Genomic DNA, 17,181 nt, shown 5'->3' on the forward strand with positions numbered 1-17,181 from the left:
AACTCCAGCACGAAGCTGCTGAGTTGATTCGACAAAGAGTACAAGACAGCAGCTGAGCAAGAACAACTTCCAGACAAAGTGTTTCCACTTTGGGTAAAGTTCAGAAGACACAGAATGCTGTCTAGTTGACCTTACCATAAATGGAGAGACATTCTGCCGAGCTGACCAAAAGCTGACCGAGGACAGAATATACTCAAATATGATTGGCCGAGAGCTCTAAGCAAGACTGGGTGACAACGACAGGAAGCCGTTTCCCTCCAACGGTTATTTCGAAATTCGAAATGACCGATGCCTCAGACGTCTCTATAAATAGAGCCTTTCAGTTGCTTCATACAACACAGAACTTGATCAAGCCATTACGCTGACCAAAATTCTATTCAAAGTTCTGCAAGAAAAAGCAAAGCAATCTTACACTAAATTTCATATCTTTTGTGTAAAATTCTAGAGTGATTATTCAATCATCTAAGGTGTCTTAGCAATCGTTGTTTAGGACAAACACTTATCATTTCTAGAATTAGAAAGGAGAGGCTGAGTACTCGGTTATAGTACTCAGCGAGAAATTAGGATTGAGTAGAGGTATAGAGGAAGGTACTCTTGTTATACTCAGTTTCTAAGATTGTAAAAGGTTTGATGCTCTACCGTTAAAGAGCTCAGTAGAGAATTCGAAAGCTCGGAACGTGTTTCGGGGACAGGACATAGGCTTAGAGGCTGAACCTGGATAAATCTGCTGAGTAACATATTTCTAACCTTAAACTCCTTTATATATCTATTGCTTGCTTAAACAAAAACTGACCAAGTAAAGAGGTCAAGCTGAGTTGTGCGCATTGAATATCTGATCTCAGGAATAGACTCTAAGTGATATCTCCTGACTCAAGTAAAGAAACTGACCTAGTCACCAGTTGACTAAGCCAGTATCTTGCTATTCACTCAGCGCCGCTGTTAAAACCTTTTTCTCAGGAAAAAGAAGTATGCCCTAACAAAAAATTTTGAATAGTTCCTAACCCCCCCTTGGAACAATACTTGTAACGTTATAAGGGACCAACAAGTGGTATCAGAGCTTAAAAGCTCACTGTAAAAGGTTTAACCACCTTGAGCTGATCCCCACTATGGGCGAAAACAGCACTCGGTTTCTCCCAGGAAACCAAACAACTCAGATCTTACCTGAGGGGCTGTCCATTACTCGGCCTCCCCTATTCTTCGGGTCTAACTCTACCTTTTGGAAGAATAGGATGAAAAATTTCATTCAGGCTACAAATATGAGTGCCTGGCTATCAATAGTCCAAGGTCCATTTGTACCTGTCGAAGTTGTGGCTGGCCAAACAGTTGTTAAAGCTGAGGCCAAATGGACAGAGGATGATCTCAAGAAGCTACAAAATCATGCTTCGGCTATAAACATGCTTCACTGTGTGCTCGATGCTGCAGAATATAATAAAATTTCAGGTTGTGAGTCGGCGCAAGAGATCTGGAAGAAGCTGGAGGTCACCTACGAAGGAACCAATAAAGTAAAGGAGTCCAAGGTGAACCAGCAAATGAGACTGTACGAGCTGTTCAAAATGAACAATGATGAGGGAATATTTGACATGAATGCAAGGTTCACAAACATCATCAATGAGCTCAAGAGACTTGGGAAGATCTTCACTGAGGAAGATTAAGTCAAGAAGATACTCAGGAGTCTTCCTAAAGACTGGCAAGCAAAGAAGACCGCTGTTGAGGAAGCTCATGACTTAACCACCTACAAATATGACGAACTCATCGGCTCGCTGCTGACCCATGAGATATCAATGAAAAACTTCGAGGTGAAGGAAAAGTCTGAGGACAAGAAGCAGAAGTCCCTTGTCATGAAAGCTGACTCCACTGATGGAAACTCAACAGACGATGAAGAGATGGCTATGTTCACCAGAAAAATGAAAAGGCTATTCAGAAAGAATGACAAATATTCTAAGAAGCCTTACAAAAAGTTTGATAAGTATAAAGCTGACTCAAGCGACAGCAAATACAAAAAGGACAGCTCAAAGCCTATTACATGCTTTGAATGGTGGCAACATGGAGCGACAGTGATGAGTCTTCATCAACAGAAGCTGAGGCCACCGAGTCAGCGAAGATATGCTTCATGGCTGATGAACTTGCTGAGCTGTGCGTCTCTGAGCATGCTGACCCCTCCATTGCATCTGACGATGAGGAGCAATCAAATGAGGTAAGCCTGAGGTGTGCTGAGAAGTCAAAGATGTGGTATATTGACAGCGCATGCTCGAGGCACATGACTGGTGATGAAACTCAGTTCATCACGTTTGAGCGTAAACGAGGAGGAAGCGTAAGTTTTAGAGACAACAAAAAGGGTAAGATAGTAGGGTCAGGAACCATCAGAGGTAATCCTACTATTGAGTCAGTCTCCCTAGTCAGCGGACTCAAATATAACTTACTCAGCGTAGCTCAGCTATGTGACAATGGGAGAAAAGTTATATTTGATGCTAGTGGATGTAAAATATACGAGGGAAAAACAAATGAGTTAATTTTAACTGCCCCTCGGATTGATAATGTCTTTATGCTAGACTTAGAGAAAAAGTTTTCAAAAACTGTATGCTTAGTTTCAAAGGAAGAAAATTCCTGGCTATGGCACAGGAGACTTGGTCATGTAAGCATGGACCTCCTGGCCAAATTAGCAAGAAAGCAATTGGTTGAGGGACTGCCTGAACTTAGATTTGAAAAAGATCAATTATGCCATGCTTGCCAAGCTGGAAAACAAACCAAACAATCTTTTCATAGCAAAAACATTGTCTCAACTAAGCGTCCGTTAGAATTACTACACTTGGATCTCTTCGGTACAGTCCAGCCGCTGAGTCTGGGTGGAAGAAGATTTTCCTTGGTCATTGTAGATGACTTCTCTCGGTACACTTGGGTCATCTTGCTGAGTAGCAAGGATAAGACCTTTGAGACATTTTCAAATTTGGTTAGAAAACTTGAAAATGATAAAGACCTAAAACTGGCTCACATCCGAAGTGATAATGGTGGAGAATTAAAAAACCAATAGTTTGTTGAATTCTGTGAAGCCAGCGGCATTGACCATAACTTTTCTGCTCCTAGAACGCCTCAACAAAATGGGGTTGTTGAAAGGAAACATAGAACACTGGTTGAAATAGCCAGGACAATGCTGAGTGAGTATAGGCTTCCAAAGTATTTTTGGGGAGAGGCTGTTAACACAGCGTGCTATATTCTTAATAGGGCTCTTGTTAGACCTATACTAAAGAAAACCCCCTACGAACTTTGGAAAGGACGAAAGCCCAACATTGGATACTTTCGTGCCTTTGGCTGTAAATGTTTTATTTTAAATACCAAAGATAGCTTAGCTAAGTTTGACTCAAAAGCTGATGAAGCTATCTTTTTAGGTTACTCAACAAACAGCAAAGCATACAGAGTTTTCAATAAACGAACTCAAGTTTTAGAAGAATAAGTACATGTTGAGTTCGATGAAACTAACCCTGCAGGAAGATATCTGCCGCTGACCGAGGATGATCCACACTCAGTATCTGCTGATCAAGATACAGCTGCTGAGTCATTCCCTCAAGGGCTGACCAAAGGTAAAAGTGAACCTCAAATTGTTTTCACTGACCAGTCTACACCTGCAGAGATTGTTGAAACACAGACAGCACAAGACATCAATCTACCCAAGGAGATAAGGATTCCAAGAGGGCACTCAGAGAGTGCAATCCTTGATGCCGCTGAGAATACCCTGATGACAAGAAATCAACTCAGGAGATACCTCAGCAACGTAGCTTTCGTCTCAGTTCAGGAACCAAAGAACTTCGCTGATGCTGAGCACGATGAATTGTGGATGAGCGCAATGCAAGAGGAACTTGACCAATTCAGAAGAAATGATGTATGGGAGTTAGTGCCGCATCCAAAAAGTCAGAAGACCATTGGAACAAGATGGGTCTTCCGCAACAAGCTGGATGAACAAGGGAATGTAGTCAGGAACAAAGCAAGGCTTGTAGCTCAGGGCTACAGTCAGTAAGAAGGTATTGACTACGGTGAGACCTTTGCCCCAGTGGCAAGGCTAGAGGCTATTAGAATCTTATGCGCTTATACAAGTTATATGAACTTTAAGCTGTTTCAAATGGATGTTAAGAGTGCATTCCTTAATGGAGTTATAAACGAGGAAGTTTATGTAAATCAACCTTTAGGGTTTAAGGATTCAAACTTCCCAAACCACGTTTATAAACTCAAAAAGGCTCTGTACGGCCTCAAGCAAGCACCACGTGCTTGGTATGAGAGGCTGACCAGTTTCCTGCTGACTAGAAATTATGTCAGAGGCAAAGCTGATACAACCTTATTCATTAAGAGAAAGGGTAAAGATACCCTGCTGGCTCAAATATATGTTGATGATATTATTTTCGGTGCTACTAATGAGTCAATGTGCAAGGAATTTAGCAAGAAAATGCAGACTGAGTTTGAAATGTCAATGATGGGAGAACTCAACTTCTTCCTTGGACTTCAAATCAAACAAGGCAAAAATGGCATCTTCATCAGTCAAGCTAAATATGCCAAGGAGATATTGAAGAAATATGAACTCGAAAATTGTAAGCCAATATCCACTCCTATGGGCACTGACACTGTCCTCTGTGCTGACGAGAATGGTAAGTCGGTAGACATCAAATTATATCGAGGTATGATAGGCTCTCTACTTTACTTAACAGCAAGTAGACCGGACATTCAGTTCTCAGTATGCTACTGTGCTAGATATCAATCTAACCCTAAGGAATCTCATTACATAGCTGTAAAAAGAATCCTTAGATATTTGCAAAGCTCAGTGAACGCAGGTTTATGGTATCCCAACACTCATGGCTTTACACTCATTGGATACACTGACGCTGACTATGGACGAGATAAGCTTGAATGAAAAAGCACCTTTGGAGGATGTCACTTCTTAGGAAGCTGTCTTGTATCCTGGTTCAGCAAGAAGCAGGCGTCAGTAGCCTTGTCTACCACTGAAGCTGAGTACATTGCTGCTGGACACTGTGTTGCTCAAGTCCTATGGATTAAGCAACAGCTTGAAGACTATGGTGTTCAAACAAAGACAATTGAGGTCAAATGTGATAACAAAAGTGCAATTGATCTATCAAAGAACCCAATTCAACACAGCAGGATGAAACATGTCAGCATAAGACATCACTTCATTAGCGACCATGTACTCAAGGGTGAGATAAAGATGACCTATGTCCCAACGGATGAGCAGCTTGCGGATATCTTCACGAAGCCACTGGCTCGTGAGCAGTTCAGCATACTGAGAGAAGCCATTGGTATGTTTAATCCTCTTCAGTAAATTCCTGTTCTAAATGTAAATTTATGCTGAGTGAATTACTACGCTGAATGATTTATGCAAATGCATGCTGAGTGATTGTTATGCTGAGTACTTAACGCAAAATATATATCAAAATGTGCACACCGAGTAGTAATCTCAAACTGAGAAATCATCCTTTTATATACTACTGACCACTCAGAATATAAAACGCTTAGTATTCTAAACGCTGAGTGTTAGATCCGTTGCATTAAATGCAAAAGCACGCGAATAGCCACCTAGGATGACGTATGCACCGAATGTGTCATAAAAGCCAAGATCTTTGTCGGTTGACAATCCCAAGGCAAAACTGACATATGGATTCGATAAGATCCACTCTTCACCGCTATAAATAATGGGTAAATCCCCATTTTTTATTTTCTTTACACTTACCGAATTCTCTGGCAAAGCACTCTCTCTCTAAAAACTCTCAAAGCTTCCCAATCTTTTTCTGAAACTATGACTAAAGTTTTCGTTAACATCTCCGGTGCCGGTCACCGCAAGACCAGTTCCGATGAACCTTCCAGGCAAGCTACTTCACCTGAAACTACAAAGGTCACTACGCCGAGCAAAGGCAAAGCTGGCCAAGCCACCGCATCTAAGGAAAAGCCGACCAAGGTCAGAACCTACACCAAAGTTTTCACAAACGTTAGAGAATGGAAGATAGACTTCTCTAGATGGGTCTCAGAAGCCTTTGTAAAAACTGAGCAACCCTTCTGCGAATGGATATCGAAGAATGGCTGGACCGAGCTGTTCTCCATTAGAGATCACACCTACCCTGACCTAGTAAGGGAGTTCTACCACAACCTCCGAGTTGCCAATGATAACCAGGACTATCTGGTAACTGTGGTAAAGGAAAAGACCATTTTTATAAACCCTACCTATCTTGCTAACTTGCTGAAGTTAAACAATGAGGGAACAAAACTGAGGCGGTCTGGGGATCACGAAGGAACTGGGTACAATACCACCTTCTGCAAGCCCGCTGGCCACTCTAGCGAAATCTCCAGCACCTCAATGGGTCAGCACCAAAAGATGGCCCACTATCTGCTGACCTACTACATTTATCCCAAGATCAACTGTACCACCTCAGCAACGAATTTTGAGCAATGCTTCATATGGCATATGCTGACATACAAGCCGATCAACATGCCAGTATTCTTGATTGCTGGTTTCCAAAGGAGCACTGGAACTCTCAGGCTGGGCTCGCTCATCACTAGAATCCTCTTAGATCATCAAATTGATCTATCTGAGGAAACTAAGGCTAGAGGATCTGAGATAACCGCTGCTTCGCTGAGGGCTTTAAAGTACAATCAGCCAATTAAGAAAGGGAAAATTACTGATGAGGCTGATGAGGAGTCAACTGTCCCAAAGAAGGGCAAAAGGACAAAGGCTCCAGCTGCCCGAAAGAGGAAAGCTGTTGGGACTCCTTCAAAGAAGGCTGAGCCTCAGGCCAAGACGCATAAGTCAGCTGCTGAAAAAGGTCAGGAGAGACCTAAGTCAGCTGAGAAGAGGAGCAGGCAAGATGAGCCTGAAATAGAGGAAAGAATAGATGCTGATGAGCAACCTCAAAAGAAGCAGAAGTCTTCTACGCTGACCCCTATTGATGCTATCCCCACTAACATCATCGTTCCTGGTGATTCTCACTACACTCAGTGTCAAGGAACTGAAGCTGAGCATCAAGAAGATGATGTGGAACTGGATGATCACTTCATCACACAGGTGGAAGAAGAACTAGATAATGATGATCAGGATGATCAGGAAGCAGAAGAAGAAGCAAGCGGTCAGGATGACGCTGAGGACGCTGAGGAGACAGCTAGTGAAGAAGAAGATGCTGACCCAACTAATACTGAGCTGGGTACAGATAAAGAACAAGAACAAGCTGACCAGCTTACTGCTGATCAAGAAGAAACTTCTCCCTCTCACTCAGGAGAGTCTATCCAAGCTGACACTTGATAGGGGTCAAAAACCCCTATCTTTGGGTACGGTTTTAGGACGGGTTTTAGCGTTATTTAGTTAATAAGCGAGCAATTCTCGCATTTAAATGCTTTTGTGTGAGTTAGTTAGAAATTGGAAATGTTTTATTTACTTTTCGTTGTTCAGGCTCGTTTTATGATCAATTTAGGCAAATACGGCCAAAATGGCATGCATATTATAATTCCGTTATCTTTTGAAGCTAATTGATCCGTCAAAAGTCGCACCAAACGAAGCGTTTGCTCAAAATAAGCGATTGGCGGGTCAATTTAGCCTTTGGACTAATGTTGTTTGGAGTTTATGTGTGTGTGCAGGTTAAAACATGATCAATTTCAGGCAAAAATCGTGTCTCGGGGACCCCCAGCAGTCGCTCGGTGAATTGAGCATCAGTGAGCAGCCCAGGCAATGCCCAAGCACTGCCCAGGCGCTGCTCGGGCACTGCCCAGGCACTGCTCGGGCACTGCTCCTACTCGCCGAGCAGGCCCTCAGAGGCCTGCTCGGGCGAGCAGGGAGCCTGCTCGCGACGAGCAGAGCCTGCTCGCGACGAGCAGAGCCTGCTCGCCGAGCAGCTCGCCCTGCTCGCCGAGCAGACCTGCGGGAATTGGTCAAAAAGACCAATTCCGCCCCCACGACGCCACGATGGACCCCACGACTTCCTACCTGCATAAGGACATGAAATAGGTCATGAAAAGGGCCCGAGCCACGCCTATAAATAGGATTTTTCCAATGTAATTAGGCATCTTTCATTATTTGTAAATTACTTTAGCTTTCCCCTTGAATTTCCTCTCCATCTCCTCCATCTTCTTCGACCTCCATTGAAGCTCCTTCAAAGCTGTTCTCGAGGAATATTCAAGGTCCGTCCTTAAGACCTAGGAAGCCGATTGCAGAGTACACAGGTTCCTTGAAAGGGATTTTCGTATCTCCTTTTACTTTACTTTGTTTGTACTTTTGATACAATCTATGAATCCTAGGCTAATTGTATCCTGTGACATTATTCTTCATCTTTAATAATACTTTAGCTCTTATTTTGTTCTATGCTTATTGATTTAATCTTTGTCTTACGCTTTATTCAATTGGTTTAACTCATTCAAAAGCCCCAAAATCGAGTAGGCACATATTATGAGCTGAATCTGACCTAGTCAGAGCCTAGGAGATTGACGACCTCTTAATTGATTAAGCCCAAATTGCCGAGCTTTAGACCTAGTTTCGACCTTACAAGGGAATCACGCACTAGGAACTTCAGGAGGGTAAGTAGGGTTAATCGCCTTGAATACAAGTGACTTAGATTAGGTTTTTAATCAATAGACCTAATAACTTAACTTCATTATTATCGTTCATACCATGTTCCTTCGGGTAATTGCATTAGTGAAAGATCAATTAGGAGTAGTTTAACTTAATTAGGAGTAGTTTAACTTAATTAGGCGTAGAATAACTTAGTTAGAACTAGTATAACTTAGCTAGGAGTAGCGTAATTCAACCTAGGAGTAGATTAACTTAAACAAACAAATTCAAAACCCACAAAGCCTAGATAACACCTGAGACTAAGTAATTCGATACTTGTGGTAAATAAGTCCTGTGGATTCGATACCTGGACTTTCCAGATTTATTACTTGATAACGACGGGGTACACTTATCCCTTAGTGAGTCTCGCGGTGCGACTGCCGTGAGGCGCATCAAGTTTTTGGCGTCGTTGCCGGGGATTTATTTCTTCTGCAATATCGAACCAAAGGTTGATTTGTTAGTTTAGGCATTCTTTTGTGAATATTCCTTGTTTATATCGTTTATACTTGTTCATATATAATTCTTTATACTTTTTGTGAATATTTGTTTTTAATTTTTATTGTTATTTTTAATGATTCTTTTTTTTTAGAAAATGGCTAGAAACAATGGAAATAAGGAGTCTATTACGCATTTGCTTAACTTTCTATCTACTCACGAAGATCAAACTGACGATTTGTATGACTCGATTAAAGATTTATGCATACAAAAAGGGATCCTAGTTGATTCAACCGCGGACGAATCAATTAAAGAACCCAATTTGGTAGGTCAGGTTGATAAGGTAATATCTTTTCCCATTAACAATGAAGAACTGATTCCTAATTATGAGAAACCAAAAGTTTCAATATTAATTGAGGAATCAGTTGAAATTGAGCCTCTAGAGAAGAATCCAAAAATAGAAGAGTTCGGTTTTGCTCCAAGTCCAGAAATTTTCATTCTCTTTGATTTACCAAGGGAATAAAAAAGGGAGCAAACTAAACTTTTTCATAATTTATTTAAATTTGATCCTTTGTTTTCATTAAAATTCTTTGAAACTGATAATCCGTTTTGCAGGTACGGATTGTTTATTCAGGAATTTGAATTCCTAACGCAAATGTCAGCATACACCTAGGCGGGAATTCTATGTCGAGCTCACCGACTATAACGTAGCGCTTCTTGGGAGGTAACCCAAGTTTTAATAAAACTTTTCAGGTTTATTTTTAGATTATACATTGATATTTTAGTTTAGTTGTTTAGTTTTCTTTTATTTTATTTTATTTTATTTTATTTTATTTTTTTTAAGTGTTCAGGTTTAAATTAAAATTAAAAAAAAAAAAATTGGCCCCAGGAGGCCCAGCTCGGGCGAGCTGGGCACTGCACCCAGCCCGCGCTGGGCGGTGTCGCCCAGCGGCGGGCTGGGCGCAACACTCCTCCTCGCAGAAGAAGATTAGTTAAGGCAAGTCAGAAGTCTGTCATTGACCTTCCTGTTCAAAAACCAACTGTCCCTGACCTTGTTATCCAGAAGCCGACCAAGGATCCTTCTACACTCAAGCTGAAATTTTTCAGAAAACAAACAACTTCTACTCCACCGGATTCTCTTGAAAAGCAAGCCTCTGTTTCTTCACCAAAGGAACACGCCAACTTGAATGCTTCCGCTAACTCTACAAGCCAAATGGAGCAAATTCCCATCAATGCTGTTACTCCAAGCATTGTGCTGACTCAGGACATTCCTACTCCAGTCAGCACAGATAGCATTCGGATTACTTCTTCTCCAATCAACACTTTTGCCGATCAATCAGCTATACCCGAGACTTAAGTGCAGATTGAAAACACACTTCCAGTCACTGACCATGTTATTCCTCTGACTCCTCTTCCAACCGGTCATACTGAGGAAACTAGGCAAGTTAATGAAGGCTCTCTCAGCTACTTGCATGCCACCGAGTCTGGTAAAAGAATCATCGACTCGGTGCAAACATTAATTAAAGACCTTCATCAAACCACTCCACCTGCTGCTGGGTCTTCTACTGTTGAGACAACTCAGCTCTCCCACGTAACTCAGCTTCTCAATGAAGTTAAGGGATTCAAGGATTTGCTAAGTGTTATAGTCTCCATTCAAGCACAGCAACCTAAGCAGGATTCCATCACAAAGCTGGCTGAGCTCCAGTTGACAATAGTTCAACATCTCAACACTCTTCAAGGTCAAGTTCAGACCTTGTTAGCTGCGAACACGCGATATGCAACTTCTGATGAAGTCAAAATGCTCTTTGCTCAGCTTCACACTGAGCAAATCAAGACCAACGAGCAAATGGTCTCCTATTCTCAATGCTCAGTGGAGCAAATTGGAGAGGCTGTTCGATTGCTGAACTTGAACAAACAAGAGATGGACACTGACGCCATAAAGCAAAATGAGATATTGTCTGTCACCAAACAAACCTTCAACCATGTACGTCATAGCAACATTCAGCGTCAATACTACGACTCAGCCTTGCTGAAGACATTTCATCAAGTAGTCGCTGGTCTGTCTAATACAATTACCTGGATAGGTAAATCTCAAGCTTTCTTAGTAAGCATGCTCAGCGCTGCTAAACTCAATATACCCAAAGAGGTCTCAGATGATGGAGTTGCTGTCTTTGATGGCGTCAATGAAAGCGCCGATAGACTTAAGGTGCTGTCCACGGAACTGACCAGAGCCATCTTAACCGACGCCTTTAGGATTCCTCCTCCCGATGCTGACAAAACGGGGGAGAAAGAACAAGAAAGAACACAGCATGGGCCTAAGAAAAAGAAATAGAAATTAGGCTAGCTCAGTTATGCTAAGTTTGTAGTCTCTATGTTTTTACTTATCTTTTGTTGTATACGCTGACTACTTCTGTTATTATCAATACTTACATCTTTTTATCCAAAACCTGAGTTATTTTATACGATGCTGAGTATTAAGTTATTATGTATCTTCAATTACATCAACTATGTTTAATGCTTATAAAAACTTATTGATCGTACCCAACGTTGATAATATGTTCGACATTGACTTGTATGTTTATAAAACATTGTCTTATAAGACTCATTGAACAACAAATTACTCAGCGCCCTCTGAATGTTAAAACTTCCACTTAAACACTGAGTAAAATAGAATATGTTTCATGAGCTGACCTATATCTGAAAACTGACCTTAGACTTACTCGATTAAACCTTTAAATGTTTAGAGTAAAACTAAGTCAGTAGCTCAACCTTGACGGGGGAGTTTGCTAAGTTATATTAGGTCAACTATCATGGGGGAGCTCAATACTGAGTTCTTCGCTGAATAGTTTTGCCAACATCAAAATGGGGGAGTTTGTTGAAACACCTTTCCACATAATTTTGATTTGACAAAATTGTTTAAGAGTAATTAAAAAAACACACACTAAGTTTAAATGCTTTGATTTATTCTACTAATGTGTTTGTTCAATGTTGAGTTAAATTATTTATAAGACACAAAGATTAAAAGGCCCAAAGCCCAATATGGAAGTCAAAGCCCAAGTCAAACAGTTTAAGGCAACTCGGCCCGCATATGTCAAAACGCTGTCGTTATGTACAAAACCCAGCTCAGCGGAAGAAGGATTTAGAAGACCTTCGTTGAGCAACTTCGGGACGAAGCTGCTGAGTTGATTCGACAAAGAGTACGAGACAGCAGCTGAGCAAGAACAACTTCCAGACAAAGTGTTTCCACTTTGGGTAAAGTTCAGAAGACACAGAATGCTGTCTAGTTGACCTTACCATAAATGGAGAGACATTCTGTCGAGCTGACCAAAAGCTGACCGAGGACAGAATATACTCAAATCTGATTGGCCGAGAGCTCTGAGCAAGACTGGGTGACAACGACAGGAAGCCGTTTACCTCCAACGGTTATTTCGAAATTCGAAATGACCGATGCCTCAGACGTCTCTATAAATAGAGCCCTTCAGTTGCTTCATACAACACAGAACTTGATCAAGCCATTACGCTGACCAAAATTCTATTCAAAGTTCTGCAAGAAAAAGCAAAGCAATCTTACACTAAATTTCATATCTTTTGTGTAAAAGTCTAGAGTGATTATTCAATCATCTAAGGTGTCTTAGCAATCGTTGTTTAGGACAAACACTTATCATTTCTAGAATTAGAAAGGAGAGGCAGAGTACTCGGTTATAGTACTCAGCGAGAAATTAGGATTGAGTAGAGGTATAGAGGAAGGTACTCTTGTTATACTCAGTTTCTAAGATTGTAAAAGGTTTGATGCTCTACCGTTAAAGAGCTCAGTAGAGAATTCGAAAGCTCGGAACGTGTTTCGGGGACAGGACGTAGGCTTAGAGGCCGAACCTGGATAAATCTGCTGAGTAACATATTTCTAACCTTAAACTCCTTTATATATCTATTGCTTGCTTAAACAAAAACTGACCAAGTAAAGAGGTCAAACTGAGTTGTGCGCATTGAATATCTGAGCTCAGGAATAGACTCTAAGTGCTATCTCCTGACTCAAGTAAAGAAACTGACCTAGTCACCAGTTGACTAAGCCAGTATCTTGCTATTCACTCAGCGCCGCTGTTAAAACCTTTTTCTCACGAAAAAGAAGTCTGCCCTAACAAATTTTTTTGAATAGTTCCTAACCCCCCCTTGGAACTATACTTATAACGTTATAAGGGACCAACATGGGTGGCCTGAGGGGACTAATAAATATCGTACTTGGGGTATGATGAGGGATTTATTTGCTAGGGAACAGCTTCCTTGGTTGTGTTTTGGGGATTTTAATGAAATTTTGTTTTCATTTGAGAAAGATGGGGGGCGGTGTGCAAGTGTGCAAATACAACAGGCTTTCCGTGATTGTATTTAGGAGTGCAAATTATTTGATTTGGGTTATAAGGGATCGACTTTTACATGGTCAAATGGAAGGAGAAATGAGGGCCGAATTAAAGAAAGACTTGATCGGTTTTTTAGATCGGTTGATTGGGATATTATGTTTCCAAATTCTTGTGTTTTTCATTTAGCCCGTGTGTGTTCTGACCATGCCCCTATTCTTATGGATTCGATGGGGAAGTTAAATTCGGGAAGACGGATTTTTCGGTTTGAGAAATTTTGGGTTAAAGAAGATGGTTGTAGATCTATTGTGGAGGAGGTTTGGAATGGGATTGAGGTTAGTCAAGTTGGTGGTGTTATGGATAAAATTGATAAGTGTGGAAGGAAGTTGAGTGTGTGGAATAGGGATATAATTGGGCATTTTGGGAAACAGATTGTTAATCTGACTGGACAGTTGAATTCGTTGCAAACTCGTAGAGGGTCAGTTGAAGTGGATGAGGAAATTAGGAGAGTTTCGGTTAAATTGGGGGGTTTATTAGACAAGGAAGAGGAGATGTGGAGACAAAGGTCAAGGATTGAATGGCTTGCTGAAGGTGATCGTAATACTCGTTTTTTTCATAATAAGGCTAATTCTAGGAGGAAAGTGAATTCGTTGCATAAGCTACAAGATGAAAACGGGGTTTGGTGTGAATCGATTGAGGAGATTATTACTTCCTATTATCAAGAGTTATTTTCTTCATCGAATCCGTGTTGTTCTGATTTTGTATGGAATGCTATTGAGCCTAGAGTTAGTCAGGTTGATGCTGAGCTGCTGATTGCGCCTTTTTGCACGGATGAAGTCAAGTTGGCACTTGATCAGATGCATCCGACGAAGGCTCCTGGTCCTGATGGAATGCCGACTATTTTCTATGTCACTTATTAGGATTTAATTGGTGAAGAGGTGACCAGGGCGGTACTGAATTGCCTTAATGGTATGGAGTTTCCTGTGAACCTTAATCATACCTTTATTACGCCGATTCTTAAGGTGCATTCTCCTTCTACTATGAAAGATTTACGACCCATTAGTTTATGTAATGTGATTTACAAGTTGGTTTCTAAGGTGTTGGCAAATCGGATGAAGGGTTTTTTGGATATGATTATTAGCCCCACGCAATGTGCGTTTGTTCCGGGAAGGCTCATTACCGATAATGCACTTATTGCTTTTGAAATGTTTCATACTATGAAGTATAAGTGTCATGGTAGGAGGGATTTTGTGCTCTTAAGCGCGATATGAGCAAAGCATATGACCGGGTTGAGTGGTCTTTTGTGGATATGGTTATGAGAAGAATGGGTTTTCCTAGCCAGTTTGTTGATTTGGTGTTAAGATGTGTTTCTTCAGCTTCGTTCTCTTTTCTTATAAATGGGGTGCCTAAAGGTTTTGTTAAACCGAGTAGGGGTCTACATCAAGGGGATCCGATTTCACCCTATTTGTTTCTCATCTGTGCGGAGGGATTTTCATCGTTGATTAAGAGGGCTGAAGCTGATAGATGTTTACACGGAATCATTCTTGGCAGTGGGGGTCCTATGATTTCTCATTTATTTTTGCGGATGACTTTTTTTTTTCAGGGCTTTGTTTGAGGAGATGGCTGTTATTAAAGATATTCTGGCTCAGTATGGGAGAGCTTTTGAACCATGTGTGAATTTCGATAAGTCGGAGATTAGTTTTAGTTCTAATATTTTGGCTGATTTTAAGGAATGCCTTAGGGCTTTCATGAATGTCCGAGCTATCAATCCTTTCCCCAAATATTTGGGATTGCCGACTATTCTTGGGAGGTCAAAGAAGCTTATTTTTAATTTTCTGAAGGATCGGCTTCGTAAACGTGTGGGTGGTTGGAATGAGAGGTTTTTATCTAAAGGGGGGTAAAGAAGTTTTGATTAAAGCTGTTGCATTTGCTATTCCTCAATACATAATGAGTTGTTTTTTGGTCCCTAAAACTCTTTGTGAGGAAATACAAAGGATTATTACGGGATATTGGTGGGGGGATTCTGAGGATAAGCGGACCATTCATTGGGCTCGTTGGAATTTGTTGTGTTCTAACAAGGAAAATGGGGGTTTGGGGTTTAAACATTTATTTTCGGTTAATCAGGCTTTACTTGTTAAAAAATTGTGGAGAATTATTGATCAACCTCTGTCTTTGTGTGCGCAGGTATTTCGAAGTAAATATTTGAGAAATTCTAATTGGTGGGATGTTTTTGGCAGAGCGTCTGATAGTTTTGTGTGGAGGAGTCTGATTAGTGTTCGATCGGTTCTGCTTCAGGGTAGCTCATGGAGGGTGGGTAATGGTTCTAATGTTAAAATCTTAGTTGATAGATGGGTTCCTTCTCTACCCTATGGACGTCCTCTTGTGCTTAAATGTGAGCCGCCTACGGAGTATGTTAGTTCTCTTATCATTGCAGGTACGAGTTTATGGAATTCGGCCGCTGTTAAGGCTTATTGCTTTGATGAGGATGCGGAGGCGATTCTGAACCTTCCTTTAAAAGATTTTACAACGGACAAACTTTTTTGGCCTTTATCCCGGGATGGTCAGTGTGAGGTTAAAACGGGTTATCTTGTTGCGCTTGAGCGAAATGAGGTGGTGAATAATGTTCTGGAGACTTCGATTGGCCCAAGATGTTTTTGGAAACATTTGTGGAAGCTTAGGTTATCCCCGAAAGTCTTGCATTTCCTTTGGGCCTATTGTAAGTCTTTTTTGCCTTGTGCTGATATTTTAAACTGTAGAAATATCCCGACCGCTTTAATGTGTCCGTTTTGTGGTTGTGGCGGGATTTCTCTTATTCATTTGTTGAAATTTTGTGCTCGGTCAAGGTTGAGATGGAAATGTGTTGGTTTGTCTATTAAGGTTTATGATTTACCGGGATTTTGCTATTTTGATTGGATTGAGGCGGTAATGGGGGATGTTCTGGGGGATGAATTTTTGGTCTTTGGTTCATGTTTATGGATGTTGTGGTTCGACCATAATAGGATGAATCATGGGGAGCGTTGTCTTAATGATAGGGAGTTTTGTACGGGTGTTTATAATACGGTTACTAGGGCTGCTGTGCAGTTGAGACCTGCTGCTGGTATTTCTGTAGACTACAGATGGGTGCCGCCTGATTCTGAGCTGGTGAAATTAAATTGTGATGCGTCTTTTAACTCTTTGAACTGTGTTGGTGCTGCGGGTTCTATTGCTCGTGATTCTAATAGAGAGGTTGTTATGAGTGGGGCGTGCCCGTTGGGTCGGTGTTGGTCTATTTTTCATGCGGAACTGTTGGCGATTCTGAATAGTTTGGTTTTTGCCAAACAGTATGGTGTGGAGAAGGTTGTGGTGTCATCAGATTGTAAATATGCTATTGAGGCAATTATTGCGGATAGGGATTTGAGCTATGTGGATGTTATAATCAAGTTAATCCGTGGGGCAGCCGGGTCTTTTGTTGAAGCGTGTTTCGTTTATGAGGTTTGTGGAATGGCACTGCTCATGAACTTGCTAAATGGGGTTCCAGTTTAGTTGGTCCTCAAATTTTAGTTTTTGATTTTCCTACTTTTCTGTCTTCTTGTATTGATTCTGATCGTATTCGTTAATACAAGTTGATATATTTTCATCAAAAAAAAATATATCGAATAAATTAAAGTAAAAAACAAAATGTAATTAACTCATAAAACCTCCATGAATCTAATTTACAAATTAATTCAATTAATTTGGTTTTATGAAGCCTAACTCTTTAGGTACAATTAAAATTTCAGATTTTAATGAACTTACATAGAACCTCAATTATCAAGTAATTAAATTTTTTATTCA

Source organism: Euphorbia lathyris, chromosome 8 (assembly GCF_963576675.1).
Source record: "Euphorbia lathyris chromosome 8, ddEupLath1.1, whole genome shotgun sequence".
Lineage (NCBI taxonomy): Eukaryota > Viridiplantae > Streptophyta > Magnoliopsida > Malpighiales > Euphorbiaceae > Euphorbia > Euphorbia lathyris.